The sequence below is a fragment of the Gekko japonicus genome, unplaced genomic scaffold, assembly GCF_001447785.1.
Source record: "Gekko japonicus isolate JY-2015 unplaced genomic scaffold, Gekko_japonicus_V1.1 scaffold1765, whole genome shotgun sequence".
NCBI lineage: Eukaryota > Metazoa > Chordata > Lepidosauria > Squamata > Gekkonidae > Gekko > Gekko japonicus.
In genome coordinates, this window is record NW_015165296.1 from 162,363 (window position 1) to 176,196 (window position 13,834).

General features: G+C 41.6%; 1 protein-coding gene across 1 annotated transcript in view; it reads left to right on the forward strand.

The window, feature by feature from the left end:
• The first annotated feature begins 7,787 nt into the window (after positions 1-7,787).
• PEAK1 (pseudopodium enriched atypical kinase 1) overlaps positions 7,788-13,834 on the forward strand; it is a 62,360-nt gene continuing 56,313 nt past the window's right edge. Inside the window, 1 exon segment of the mRNA XM_015410376.1 lies at positions 7,788-7,892. The gene's annotated coding sequence lies outside the window, so the exon portion shown is untranslated.

Consider the following 13,834-nt stretch of genomic DNA (forward strand, 5'->3'; position numbering starts at 1 on the left):
GGAATGAGCTCCCATATGAGATCAGGGCCCTGTGGGATCTATTGCAGTTCTACAGGTCCTTCAAGATGGAGCTCTTCCACCAGGTCTTTGGTTGAGGCAGTGGTCATCCCTTTCCTTTCTGGGCTCCCTCCTCAGGAACCGGATCTTAACGTCGGTACTGCTGAATTGAAATCGGTGGCCAGATCTTAATATCAGTACTGCTGATCAGAATTAGCCGTTGCACAGTGTATTATGGCTTTACTGTTTTAATTGTCATTTTAATTATTGTTTTAATGGTATTGTATTGAAACTGTTTTGAACCGCCCTGAGCCCGTCTGCCGGGGGGGGGGGCTGTATACAAATCGAATAAATAAATAAATTCTGCCTTCTGGAGCAGCTGTGTCTTTTCCTAAGGCTGTGCTTCTTTTGGCAGTCCTTTCCTAGACTCCCATGCCTGTCTCACAGAGGCACACATCACAAAATTGTTGCCCGTAGCCGCATGTCTGGTTTCCATATCACATGAAACACATCACATGAGGGGAGCAAGGCTAATGCAACATGTGAAAACTGCTCCATCCCCAAATCTCCATGGTGTCCTGTCCTCTGTCTTTCACACAAGCTGATGGAGTTTCCATTTTCAGTTTCTGTTGTTGTCTCCCATGACACATCTCACATTGCTTCAGATTTCGCTGACCCTCAAGAGTAGTGCTCTTATACAGTGTGCGTGCATTGGTATGAATGAGGTGGTGAAAGAGCTCCACTGGGAAAGCAGAACTCTGCTTGAAATTGGATCCTTCCTAAAACGTGGCTTCTATCCCTGTATCTTTGAGGAAAGCTGTGTCTTTCTTTAAAAAAGCAGGTGAGTATATCGACAAGAGAGTAATACAGTAAAGTTTGATTTGCTTCTTCAGTACACATCTGTGAGCTAAACTATTTTGTGGCAAGAGATTCTTTCTGTAGTTTGATTTTTATTACGCTTTTTTATTTGTCCAAGGGACTTGCCTCACTTCATAGGCTCAGTTGTTGCAGCCCTAGTTTCTTTTGGTTGTTGCTTTTTTTTTAAATTTTAGACTCATTTTCAGTGCTGCTGCAGGTAACCTGGAAATTAATTCCAGTGTGGAAAATGGGCCCATTCTACCTTCATTAAAATTATAAGATTCTCCACTGATCAGTGGGTTCTGCCCAGTATTCTTAGAATGTGCATATAGGATGAATAGAAAATATAAGCCATTCTGGAATTGTCAGGAACTATAAAAATCAATTGTGTTTAGTAGGGACTTGCGTTACAGCACATATACATAGCTTTCATTCATTTTATCTTGTTATGGGGCAAGTCTGTACTTGCCTAGCTTAATCATTCCCAACTCTTCTGCTAAATTTATGGAGTGCGAGTACTGCCTCATTGCATAGAAGAGATATTTATTAACCAAGCTTGTCGTATAGGAAAGGAATAAGACTTGTATATGGCTTAGTTTGAGCTGGAAAAGTTTTGTTTCAAGTCAGAAGTTGTGTGATTAGTAATGGAGATTTTGGTCCATTGACATTTAGCCTGCATGGGTTCTGGTATGGAAAGCAAAGGTGCACATGTGGACGATTTGCAAATTATGGAGGCTTTATCAGTAGTACAAAGATTCAGGTGGGTAGCCATGTTGTTCTGAAGCAATAGAACAAAGTTGGAGTCCAGTGGCACCTTTAAAACCAACAAAGTTTTATTCTGGATATAAGCTTTTGTGTGCATCCTTTCTGACTCCAGAATTGCAGCAAGCACTGTTTCCTAAGTACGTACCTTAGGTAGGTCATGCTCGCTGATTCTGAACTACTAGGCTGAGTTTTTATTTCCTTAAAAGCTGCTAGCTGTATTGTCAGTTGAAATTGTTCTGGTTTAAGATTCGACTAACTTCCGAGCAAAGGAAACCTTTACCTTTACTATTCTCCATATAATTGGAGCAGAGACATCATACTGAGTGAGTGTTCTCTGTAAACAGTCTTTTGAAATACACAATAGATCCGAGTTTTAACTTTGATTTCTTTGAGGTATTTTTAATCACCCTCTACATTTCCATACTTTGTCCGTCTCTTGCTTTCTCTCTGTATTTATGTATTTCATTTTTATCCCACCTGTCTTCCAGGGATGTCAGAGCATATTTCCGCCTTCATTTTTCTCCCTGGGGCTAGGCTGAATTGAGGGAGGGAGGGAGAATGATTGGCGCTGAAGCAAAGTTTTGCTAACCTATTGGGCATCTGAAGTGCTGCACAGCACTGTTTTTGGTAAAAATTAGCTATTTTTGTCTCAGGAAAAATGATCCAGAAAAGACGCATACAGAGATTTATCACAGGTTAAGCCAATTCACAGTGATTCTGAGGTTCCCCCCCAAAAAATCTTGCTGTGTGTTCTGCTCTTTAATTCTGTTTTTTGCCACATTCTTCAACACCATTGTGATTTTTTTTTAGTCCTTTGACAGAAGCTTATGTCTGGCTTTCCTCGAACCTTTTTACTGTTCATCAGTCATGATAAAATTTGAGAATATGTGCTGGATTTTTTTGCTTAAATCAGTTTTAAATTTTGTTACATTGCTGTTGGTGGTGGTGGAAAGTCTTGTCAAGTCACGGCTGAGTTATGGCAACCCCCTTAGGGTTTTCAAGGCGAGAGACAGTCGGTGGTTTGCCATGGCCTGCCTCCTGGTATTCCTTGGAGGTTCCCCATCCATATACTAGCCAGAGCCAACCTCCCTTCTGAGATCTGAGGAGATCAGGCCAGCCCAGTTAGTTTATTATAAATTTAAAATAATGCAGTTGTAATAAAACCAGAACAACCATGTTTTGCAGGTGTAGTGGTTAAGAGCAGTGGACTCTAATCTGGAGAACCACGTTTGGTTCCCTGCTCCTCCACATGAAGCCTGCTGGGTGATCTTGAATCAGTCACAGTTCTCTCAGAACTCTCTCAGCCGCACCGACCTCACAAGGTGCCTGTTGTGAGGAGGGGAAGGGAATACAGTTGCAGGGTATCAAAATCTTCTTCATGTTTAAGCTCTGTACTTATCTGAAACATAACATACCTCTTTAACATCAAGCACATTTGAGTTCCAGTCTGCTTTGTATGGGAAAGGAAAAACTAGGGGAGAAATCTAAAAATTATAACTATGATTGTATTAATTTTGGTGGGCTCCCTACTGGATACATGCTAGCAAGTTAGCTTTATGCTGGTCACTTTTCAGTAACTGTTGCAACATATTAGCTAAATTGTGCAATGGTCATATGCTTAAGTGGCTAGCAAAGCTGCTTTGGGCTGGATCCAGACTAAATTGGCAGTTGATCGCTAATTCTTTCTTCCTGCTTCAGCACATTCATGACAATTCCTCAGGGTCCTCTATACCCCAGGAACAGCATCTTGTGGAGATCAGTAAATTACAGAAGAAGTCAAGAAAGTTTCCTTCCATCGTTGGGAAATTTAGTCTGGATCCAACCCTTTGTTCTGTGGACTAAGTACTTTTTGTACTCCATCGCGTATTGAATCATGAGGTGTGGTGGTGCAAAGTGTCATCCAATCACAGCTGACTTATGGCAACCCCATAGGGTTTTCTAGACAAGAAATGTTCAGAGGTGGTTTTCCATTGCCTGCCTCCATGTCATGGCCCTGGTATTCCTTGGAGGTCTCCCATCCAAATACTAACCAGGGCTGACCCGGAATAGTTTCCAAGATCTGAGGAGATTGGGCTAGCCTGGGCCATCCAGGTCAGGGCAAGAGATGTTCAGAGGTTGTTCGCCATTGCCTTCTTCCATGTAGCAGTAGTCTGTCTGTAGCAGTAGAAAAGAGTAAAAAGTCCAGTAGCACCTTAAAGATTCACTAAATTTGTGGCAAAGCATGAGCTTTCATGAGTCACTGCTCACTTCACAAAAGCTCATACCCTACCACAAATTTTGTTAGTCTTTAAGGTGCTACTGGACTCTTACTCTTTTCTATAGCAACCCTAAACTTCCTTGGTGGTCTCCCATTCAAGTACTAACCAGGGCTGACCATGCTTAGCTTCCAAGATCTGATTGGACTAGCCTGGGCCATTCAAGTCAAGACAAGACATGAACAGAGGGGGCTTCCCATTGTTTACCTCTTCGTAGCAACCCGGCACTTCCGCGGTGATCTCCCATCCCAGTACTAACCAGGGCTGACCCTGCTTAACTTCCAAGATTTTACGAGATCAGGCCAGCCTGGGCCATTCAGGTCGGGAAAGGGTAGTGAGGTATTCAGCCTTTCAACTTCTCTGGGACAAGTGCCGTACCTTACTACAGCACTGAATTCTATTCAGTTTTTTGGAAACTAATGCAGTGGTATGCCCCAGTCAGGGAATGCAAATATTTGTGAGTCTTTGGGGGTGGGAGTGGGGTTAATCACTTAAAATAGGATGTGATCTGCAAAGCTTAATATAGTATCATTCTTCCAAGCTTAAGGGAGATTTTGGTCTTGGAGATTTCAGTTCAGGAAATAACACTTATATAAGAAACTGGATGACTGAAAAACTATTGCTTTGCTGAAGATTTGCAGGATTTGTTGATACGAGCTGTACGTAAAATTGTACTTCTAAGTGGGATTAGGTGGTTGTTAGCAGAACAGGCTTTCTTGTGCTTCTGAAAACAGTAGGGACAGATCTTTCGTATCAATTTGGAAGCCGTTTTCCAAAGAACCCCAAATATTTATTTAAATGCACCATGGTTTTTAAGAGCTTTACTTTTCCACAGGGTTTTGGTCTCTTGATTTTTCCACATGAACAATAATATTAAAATATGCCATCTAGAGAGCTTTTTTAAAAACAGAAAATTCTGAGATTTTTATGATGATGAGTCACTTACGAATGTGAATTTTGAAACTCCCCTGAGTGACAATATAATTTTACGCTCTGTATATTTTGAAGACACCATCTATGCCCTGCTTTAAATGAAATTTAAATTGAAGTCTCCCACTGCTTTTTAAAAATACATTGTCTTGCTGTGTGGTATCCTATACGATGTAAAAAAAAGTGGGACTAGAACTGTCTACTGAAAGTAGTACAGACTTTCAATACATTTAATAGTCTTAATGTTAAAGTATGTCGTGGTAAAAGTTGATCATAGCAGGTCTAAGAGTCGGGAACCACATGAAATAGCCTAGAATTGCTTCTGAGGACAGCTCCTTCCTTACCATTTTTCCCCATCTATATCAATTAAGAAGGGAGCTCCATGCCCAGCTCCATAGAATCTAGGGGGGCTGGTTATTCCTTGTAAGAAAACACCTGACTCTGGAAGACCACCTATTCTATCAACAGTGCATCTGTAGTATACAGAATTTAACTTCAGTTAGACCTGACCTAGATAGCCCAGGCTCGTCCAATCTCATCAGATCTCGGAAGCTAAGCAAGGTCAGCACTGGCTAGTATTTGGATTGGAGACCTCAAAAAAATGCCAGGGTCATGACGCAGAGGCAGGCAATGGCCAACCACCTCTGAACATCTCTTGCCTTGAAAATCCTACAGGGTCGCCCAAAGTCAGCTGTGACTTGACGGCACTTTCCGCCGCCACCAAGTCATTTACAACGGGAACTTTATGGTTTTCCAGCTGTGACTTCTGAACCAGGTTCTTACCAAGCGTAATGGTACATCAGACCTCAGCGGGCTCAGAGGTACTTGGCTTTTGTTTTGCAGTTTATTTTTTTATTTGAGTCCAGAGTATGTTACCAATGTAAGATGCTTCATGAGTCCACCAAGATGCATTTAGGTGTTCAAGATAAAGTCTGGTTTTATTTTAATGCTGCTATAAACAGAATTAATGGATTTAGGCCTTCAGTTACTTTGGATTCTGTTAAGTGAAAACTGCTACAAGCAAGGAGTTTACCCCATCGGTTGTGACTTCACAGCTAGACAGTTATAGTCAATCCTGTGCTTCAAGTATCTAATTCTAAAATATTATGCCATTTTAAAAGTTTTTTTGAACTGAAAAATAGTTTTTGATCCTCCATCTCTCCATGAAATTGGGAATGCGAAATTTCCAAAGGACGATTAGAACTATTTCGATCTACGTACCACTTATTGTGCAAGGAAGGGCAGTTTTGAGTCCCTGACAATAACAAGCGGTAAAAAGCATGCTAAACCAAGTTTACTCCCTGGAACCCTAGCTTTAAAGCGCCTTTTACTTCAGAATCTTGGCAGTTGGCCCGGAGACTGCTTAAACCATGTTCAGTGGAGTTGATGCAGAATAGTATAAATAGCTTAACTGTGAAATATAAGGGGATTAAGTTATCTTCAGTCTTAAGGATCTAGTTTGCAGAGGATCAGAGAATTTAAAAAAAGTTGCAGATGTCTCATGTTGGGGATGTACTGTGTATATGAAATAACATTCTTTCCATTATCTTCGTGGGGCTATAGATTTGGCACTAAATCTAAACTGATGTGATTTGGGTTATTATGCATGTATTATATTTTGAACGTCGTTTATAAAAGGGAGTGACTGCGTGCACTGAAATTTCTGTTTACTAAGTGATGCCTGACTGCTTATGCTGATGCATGTGTCCGTTTCTTTTTGTTCAATGCAACAACGCAGCATTAACATATTGTTAAGGCTGTGAGAGACTGTCTAGGACACTTGATTAATTTGGTCCATTATAAGTTGGTAAGTAATTTGATTGTATCAACGATACTTAACGTTTAAAGATATGAAAATATCAGCTGGCGCTAGTATCAGGTGAATGGATACAAGTTCTGAAGTAATGCTAGAGTTAGGGCCTAACTACACATTACATGTCATTTACCCCCAGGTCCACCACAAGGACTGTCAATCAGGCATGCCTGGCAAGTTCTGTTATTTTATTTTTATTTACATTTACTTCATTTATACCCCACTTTTCTCCCCAATGGGGACCCAAATGGCTTACATCCTTTTCTCCTCTTCTCTATTATATCCTCAGAGCAACCCTGTGAGGTAGGTTAGGCTGAGAGAATGTGACTGGACCCCAAGGACACCCAGCAAGCTCCCGTGGCATGAGGAGGGATTCATACCTGGGTCTCCCAGATTGTAGTGCACTAAACCACACTGACTTTCAGATCTCAGTACTAAGGTGCATGGGGGCCTGACGTGAATTGGGACCACAGCATGTCTGTGGACAGGGCTTAATGTTTGAGGGGGGGGCCAATGCCTTTTTCCCAACCTGAAGTGGTCCCAAGCAGCTGCAGTTTGTCTCATGAAGGACAGAAGGACTACGTAACATATCTCAGCCATTTGATATGAATGCTGGAGAAGTCTTCCTAGAAACGTTTTTGAGCCAGTTTGGTGTAGTGGTTAGGTGTGCGGACTCTAATCTGGGAGAACCAGGTTTGATTCCACACTTCTCCACTTACACCTGCTGGGTGACCTTGGGCAAGCCATAGTTCTGGCACAGCTGTTCTTGAAAAAGAGCAATTTCTGTTTGAGCTCTCTCAGCCTCACCTACCTCACAGGGTGTCTGTTGTGGGGAGGGGAAGGAGTTTGTAAGCCGCTCTGAGACTCCTTTGGGTAGTGAAGGGTGGGGTATAAATCCAATCTCTTCTTCTTCTAAAGATTGGAACCATTGGGTCTTCACAGCAGAGTGTCTTCAGTTCACTAGGCACACAGATATTTTTTTTGGGGGGGGGGTCCCCATTCAGCAATACATTGCTCAACAAAACAATCCATTGTTTCAAAATGTGGGATTTTCTGTGAGGAGTGGTTGGTAATATACCGTAAATAGATCAACAAATCTGTTCAAAGTTTCTTGGTTTATCTCCGCAGGAAATCCCCTTGGTTCCTTGTAGAAGGCTAACGGCATGGTAATCCATTAAACTCATCAAAGATGACAACTCACAGACTTTTACTTTGAAGACCAGTGGTGATGAGGGCAATTTCTTCATATTCTCCATAGCAACCTTTATTTACAGGTACCATTACTTACCTAAATAATTTATTTACTTGATTTATATCCCACCTTTCTTCCCAATGGGTGCCATCTTATCTATATATTTAGCTATATAATATGATGTGTTTGAATTTACCTTTGCCATGCCTTCACAAAAGAAATCACAAATGGTATTCAAAACAAAGCAGTAGTCACCTGATGTCAAAACACTTCATTCCAAAATATATCTGATTTAATGAAAGCTTTCAGCAAGATGCAGCTGGACTTTTGGAACTGTAACATTTCAGCTTTTGAAAAGGTATTGTTGATTCTTATCGAAAGGTGCTTTTCTGAAAAAAAGCGACTGAATTTATTACTCAAATGTTTCAGGTAAGCATTTTACTTTATAGTGTGTGATGACTCTAGTAACACCTATGAGAAACAGCAGACAGTTGCAAAAGACTGACTGCTGGGTTTTACAGGTAAAATAGTATGATTATTGGTTTGCTGACATATGAGGAAGGCCTTTGAGGTGCAATAATTTGATCGGTCGCTTGTTGTTTTTATGACAGCATGGTCCTCTTTTCTGCAATAAATTCCATCTACTGCATCTGCGAATAGATTTCATAATTAAAAGGTCAGCATATTTATTAATGCTTGTTGATTTCCCCAAACAGTCATTCAGAAAAGACAGTTGTCGTATTCTCAATAGCTCAGTTATATCACTGCAGTGTTATGAAATGGACATTAGGTTTGTACTGACCCTTGCTCCTCAGATAAGTATATCACTGGGATAGCAGGAACTCAAGAGCAGTTTTAGATATTATGTTGATAAATTACCTTCTTAAACAGTGTTCCGAGAAAATAAGTCTAATTGAATTCAGTAGGGCTTACTTCTGAGTAGATATGCTGAAAACTGGGCCATTAACCTTCCCAGGACTCTCTGACAGCTCTATGAAATAGAATCTGTAGAAAAGAAGTTTAAAGAAGGAACTCCATGGCCTGATAGTTGAAAAACAAGAGCTCTATTTAAATTAGCAATACCAAAAGGCCATAAAAGGTAAAAACAAAGAGAAGCTCTTGCTGTAGAGGAATGCTGTTGTTTTGTTTGTCTTGTCTTTTCATTCTGTGAAGCTGTCCCTTGCCTTTTTGTGTTTGCAGTCTTGCTCTAAGCACAGTTTTAATGCAAGTCGCCATCTTTAAAACGGAAACGACCACAATAAGCAATCAAGATGCTGATAAAAATACTAAATTATATACACAACAAGATGTATTAACAGATTATGCCATTATGCTGTTTGGAGTCAAACAGCATTCTTAACGTCTGAAAGGGTATCACACATGTTGCCCTGTTCATTCTCTGTAAATTGTTCACGAGCTGCTAAAATCTTGCTTTAAACATAAATGCAGCATTAATGGAAGGGGGGGGGTGTTATATCAATTTCTTAACAGCGAATCTGTCTTACCAAACGTTTCCCTTTTCCTGTAGCATATCTTGATTTATCAGGTTGCCGTAGAAATTGTGCATTAGAAATCCTGTTGTGAATTGCCTTTTTTAAACTCTGTACAGTTTGCCAGTGGAGCTGGCTGCCACCGCTGGCAGTTACTAGGGAAAGTGGGATGTTTTGCCGAATTGGATGTGATGCATTTTGTTTAGCATTCATCTGTCCTTTATTCTGAGCGAGCTGTTTGTTTCCTGTGGCATCTCGTGGGCATTCAGTTGCCTTCACTGTGGTCTCATTTCTCTCCTGGAAAATATACATGTTAGCCTTTTCGTTCTTTTTGTCTCAATAGCTTACTAATCAAGAGCTTACTAATCAATTCCCATATACGCCTCGGAGAGCGTTACACTCGGAGAATCAACATCTCCTGGTGATCCCTGGCCCAAAGGACATCCGCCTAGGCTTGGCCAGGGCTTTTTCTGCCCTGGCCCCCACCTGGTGGAACATGCTCCCTATTGAGATCAGGGCCCTGCGGGATCTTATGCAATTTCACAGGGCCTGCAAAGCGGAGCAGCTCCGCCAGGCCTTTGGCAGAGGCAGCGGGCGTCCATATATGCCCCCCCCCCCGAGGTTGCGATCTCCCACCTACTGATAACCAGCCATACCCAGTTACATCAATGGGCCGGATTCTCCCTATGGCAAGCATGACTACTGATTTTATATGTTTTACTGTGCTTTAAATCTTATTCTATTTATTAAAATGCTGTAACCCTCCCTGTGCCCGTTTACGGGATGGGCGGGATACAAATGCGAAAATAAATAATAAAGTGCAGAAGTATATTGAAGGAAAAGCTCCGTGAGCCCAAATAGTCTCCTTAGGGAGAAGGCTAGCATCATGAGATGCGGGCACCTCACCTTCTCATAGTGCTTTCGATTCTGCAGACTCCTCATCTGGGAAAACCTGTGTGAGGTGGTAGACAGAATGTTGGACTAAGACTAATATCCGGATTTCCATCTCCCACTCGGCCCAGGAGCTCACAGGTTGAGCCTGGGGCAGACATACTCTCTCTCTCCCTATCTAATCTATCTCACAGGATGGTTGTAAAACTAAAATAGAGGAAAGGAGAATCATGTACTCCAACCTGGGCTACTTGGACAAGGACAGGATAAAAGTGGTGGTGGTGGAATGTGCCATCAAGTTGCAGCCGACTTATCGCAACCTGTAGGTTTTTCAAGGCAAGAGACGTGTAGAGGTAGTCTCCCATTGCCTGCCTCTGTGTAGCAGCCCCTGGTATTCCTTGGGGGTCTCCCATCCAAGTACTAACCAGGGCCGACCCTGCTTAGCTTCCAAGATCTGACGAGGTTGGCCTAGCTTGGGCCACCCAGGTCAGGGCCTGGATAAAAATGTCACCAACAGATAAATCTACTTCAGTGTATAAAACAATGTTGTGCTTAGTATAGAAACCCAACTGGAGGTGATGTGCTCGGTTGCTTGCTCCTCCCATTCGAAGTGGGGAATTGAAGCAGTGCTTTGTCCCTCACCAGGGTATTATCCATATTTTTTTTTAAAAAAAAAACTAGCTTGTATTTGAAGACTGGCAGTGTTGATTCTTTCTGTGCTGCTAGACACCTTTTAGCAGGAATATTGCCAAATATCAAAGTGGAAGCTGTGCTTGTGCATAGTCATCGCTTGGCTTTGTTCTACACCTGTCCTTGGATACTTGTCCATCATTCTTGGAAGGCTGTTTTTAAAAACCTGAGTGGCATATAGTGCACAAGTTCTGGAACACACGATGCCCTGGCTCACACTGGTGACTTACACATGGACCTCTACCACCAGGCTCACCCCAAACAAACAAAAAGGGAGGTGAATAATGTTCTGTGTGTGTGTGAATGTTTAGTATAGCATTTTAACTTTATTGTTTATGTTTATTTTGTGTCACCTTCAATAGAGGTTGAAAAAACACCTATAAGTAAGATTGAACAAGAGAGTGCACCAGCTTTGTCATGGTGGAGAGTGGGATGAGAACATGTACACAACACTTCTAATGCCCATTTTTGGTTCGAAGCATGAGAATTCTATTTGTGTGGTTGCAATTGTTTAAAATATTCAAGATGCCTGCTAGTTTGGTGTAGTGGTTTGGTGTGCAGACTCTAATCTGGGAGAACCGGATTTAATTCCCCACTCCTCCACTTACAGCTGCTGGATAATCTTGGGCAAGCCATAGTTCTGTCAGAGGTGTTCTTGATCAGAGCAGTTTCTGTCAGAGCTCTCTCAGCCCCACCTTCCTCACAGGGTGTCTGTTGTGGGGAGGGGAAGGGAAAGGCGTTTGTAAGCTGCTCTGAGACTCCAAGTGAAGGGAGGGGTATAAATTCAAATCTCTTCTTCTCTTCTTCTACTTGCTACTGGGCACTTTGGAGTATTTTACCTTTTGCCTTGGTTGTAGTTTTACCTCTTAGCTAGCTTTAGCATCAATTAAGATACCATAACACAAATTATTTAATAATTGGGGCTTTGGAGGAGTGTAGTTTCTGCGACATCAGTTAATTTAGGTGTGGAGAAGCGAATGTGAGACCTCCTTCCGAAAACCACTGTGGCAGCCATTGCTATATAACACCTAGATAGCTCTTATTTAGTAGAAATAGCATGACATTCAGACACCAACAGTATTTTAAAATTGCAGTCTTATCAGTGAAATTGACCCACAGATACTATTTTATCGTATCTCGGAGAAGAGTCTCTTCAAAGAGGCCAAGAACCTCCACTTGTTGGAGTTAATGGAAATTATGCATATGAATGTTTAATACTGAACATTTGTCAGGAGCAGCTGTGGTGGAAAGTGGAGGCTCTCTTGGGCTGTGTTTCTGAGTGCGGACAGAAAGCAGTTGTATTATCCACCCAGGCAGTTGCCTTTCCCTGCCTAAAAATGTTCCCAAGCTTAGATTCTTACCTGGCAACAGTCAGTGTGTTAACGTATGCATATTCAGTCTGTGTGCCGTGAATTTTGATTTTGAATAAACATTGGTAACTTAATCTTGTGTGTGTGTGTTCTCCATGGTGTTCATGGTGACTTCGTGTTGAGGTTGCCTACTAATATGTGCTGATACCACCAAATTCCCAGACACTGTCAACATTTGCTTGCAAAACTGATTCTCTTCACCCTACCCCTGTTAGAATGCAGTCTGTGACGTTTTTAATCAACTCAAAACTTCAAAAGGGTCTTAAAGAGTCTCCTCTTTGCACCAGTATTGATATATATTACAATTGTCAATCCTAGAACTTGAGAAACTGTATAAATAGTTGCTATGTCTTTGTTCTTGGAAGGACTTAGCTGAAAAATAATTTGTACAAGGTGAGCAAAATACTTCCAGTAGGTGGAGGAGGCCTGTGGGATCAGACCAAAGGTTGATCTAGTCCAGCATCCTGTTTCCTACAATGGCCTATCATATGCCTCCAGGAAGACCCAAATCAGAGCACATAGGCAACAACCTTCTTTTGGATCTTCAGGAGCAAAGATAGAACCAGGAAGCCCTCAGGGGCTAATAGGTTATAAGCCCCATTTCCCCCCTTCCAGGCCCACTGGAGTTTTCAACTGCTGTCACTTCTGACTTGTCTAGATTCCTTTCCAGTCATCGTCCCTGGTCTCTTAACCTGGTGTCATAAGGATGTGGGTGATAGATTATTCCAGTCTTTAACATCTTTCGGTAGAACACCAAAGGGTATTTGGCCCTGGAACGCCACACAATAACTTCTGAGAAATAACTGGACATGACCATCATTTCTTCTGACAAATGAGAGCGGTAGTGTTCCAGAGCAATATCCTAGGTGTTACCAAGCAGTAATCTATGATGGTCACCTGCAGGAATGACCAATTCCAGTGATTTCAAGAGCCACTATATTTTGGGGAGCAAAAGTCTATTTTGCGTAACGATTTGGCCCTTTCCATGATGTTTACACTCTCAAAGGCAGTGCTTTTCTAGTCATTGGGTTTTATATGTCATGATATTGTATAGAAACTCAAAGCAGATTTAACATTGCAGTAAGTGTTTTTATATCAAAGAATTATTATTATTTTTTAGAAGTGAAACAGTGTTGAAAGCTTTTTGATAGGTCCATGATTGTAAGGGGTGGAATTTCTCTACATAGACTACTGTACAGGGTGAAAACCACATAGAAGCTGTTAAATGTAACAATCAAACATGAGGCTGTTGTGTTTTGCGCACAGGATGGAAAGTCACTCACCAGCAATCTCAACTTTTCAGTGATATAATGGAAGTATACGCCTGTAAAATAATCACCCATGCCAAGCTTTGCAGTTTTCATGCTTTTTTCCTATAAAGAGGCACTTTCAGTGTAGGTGATAAGAATATTTTGAAGCAGCTGTTGGATAAATGGTTGTTTAGAGAACCACCACTACTTGAATGCAGCTGGCATGTTACCAAGCCTGTCACTTGGATGAAAATCTTTTATGTTCCCCTTCTCCTTCTGTTTTTCTAAGAATCTGTCTAGGAGTATGTACCTTGTGCTGCCCTTGGGCCAAAA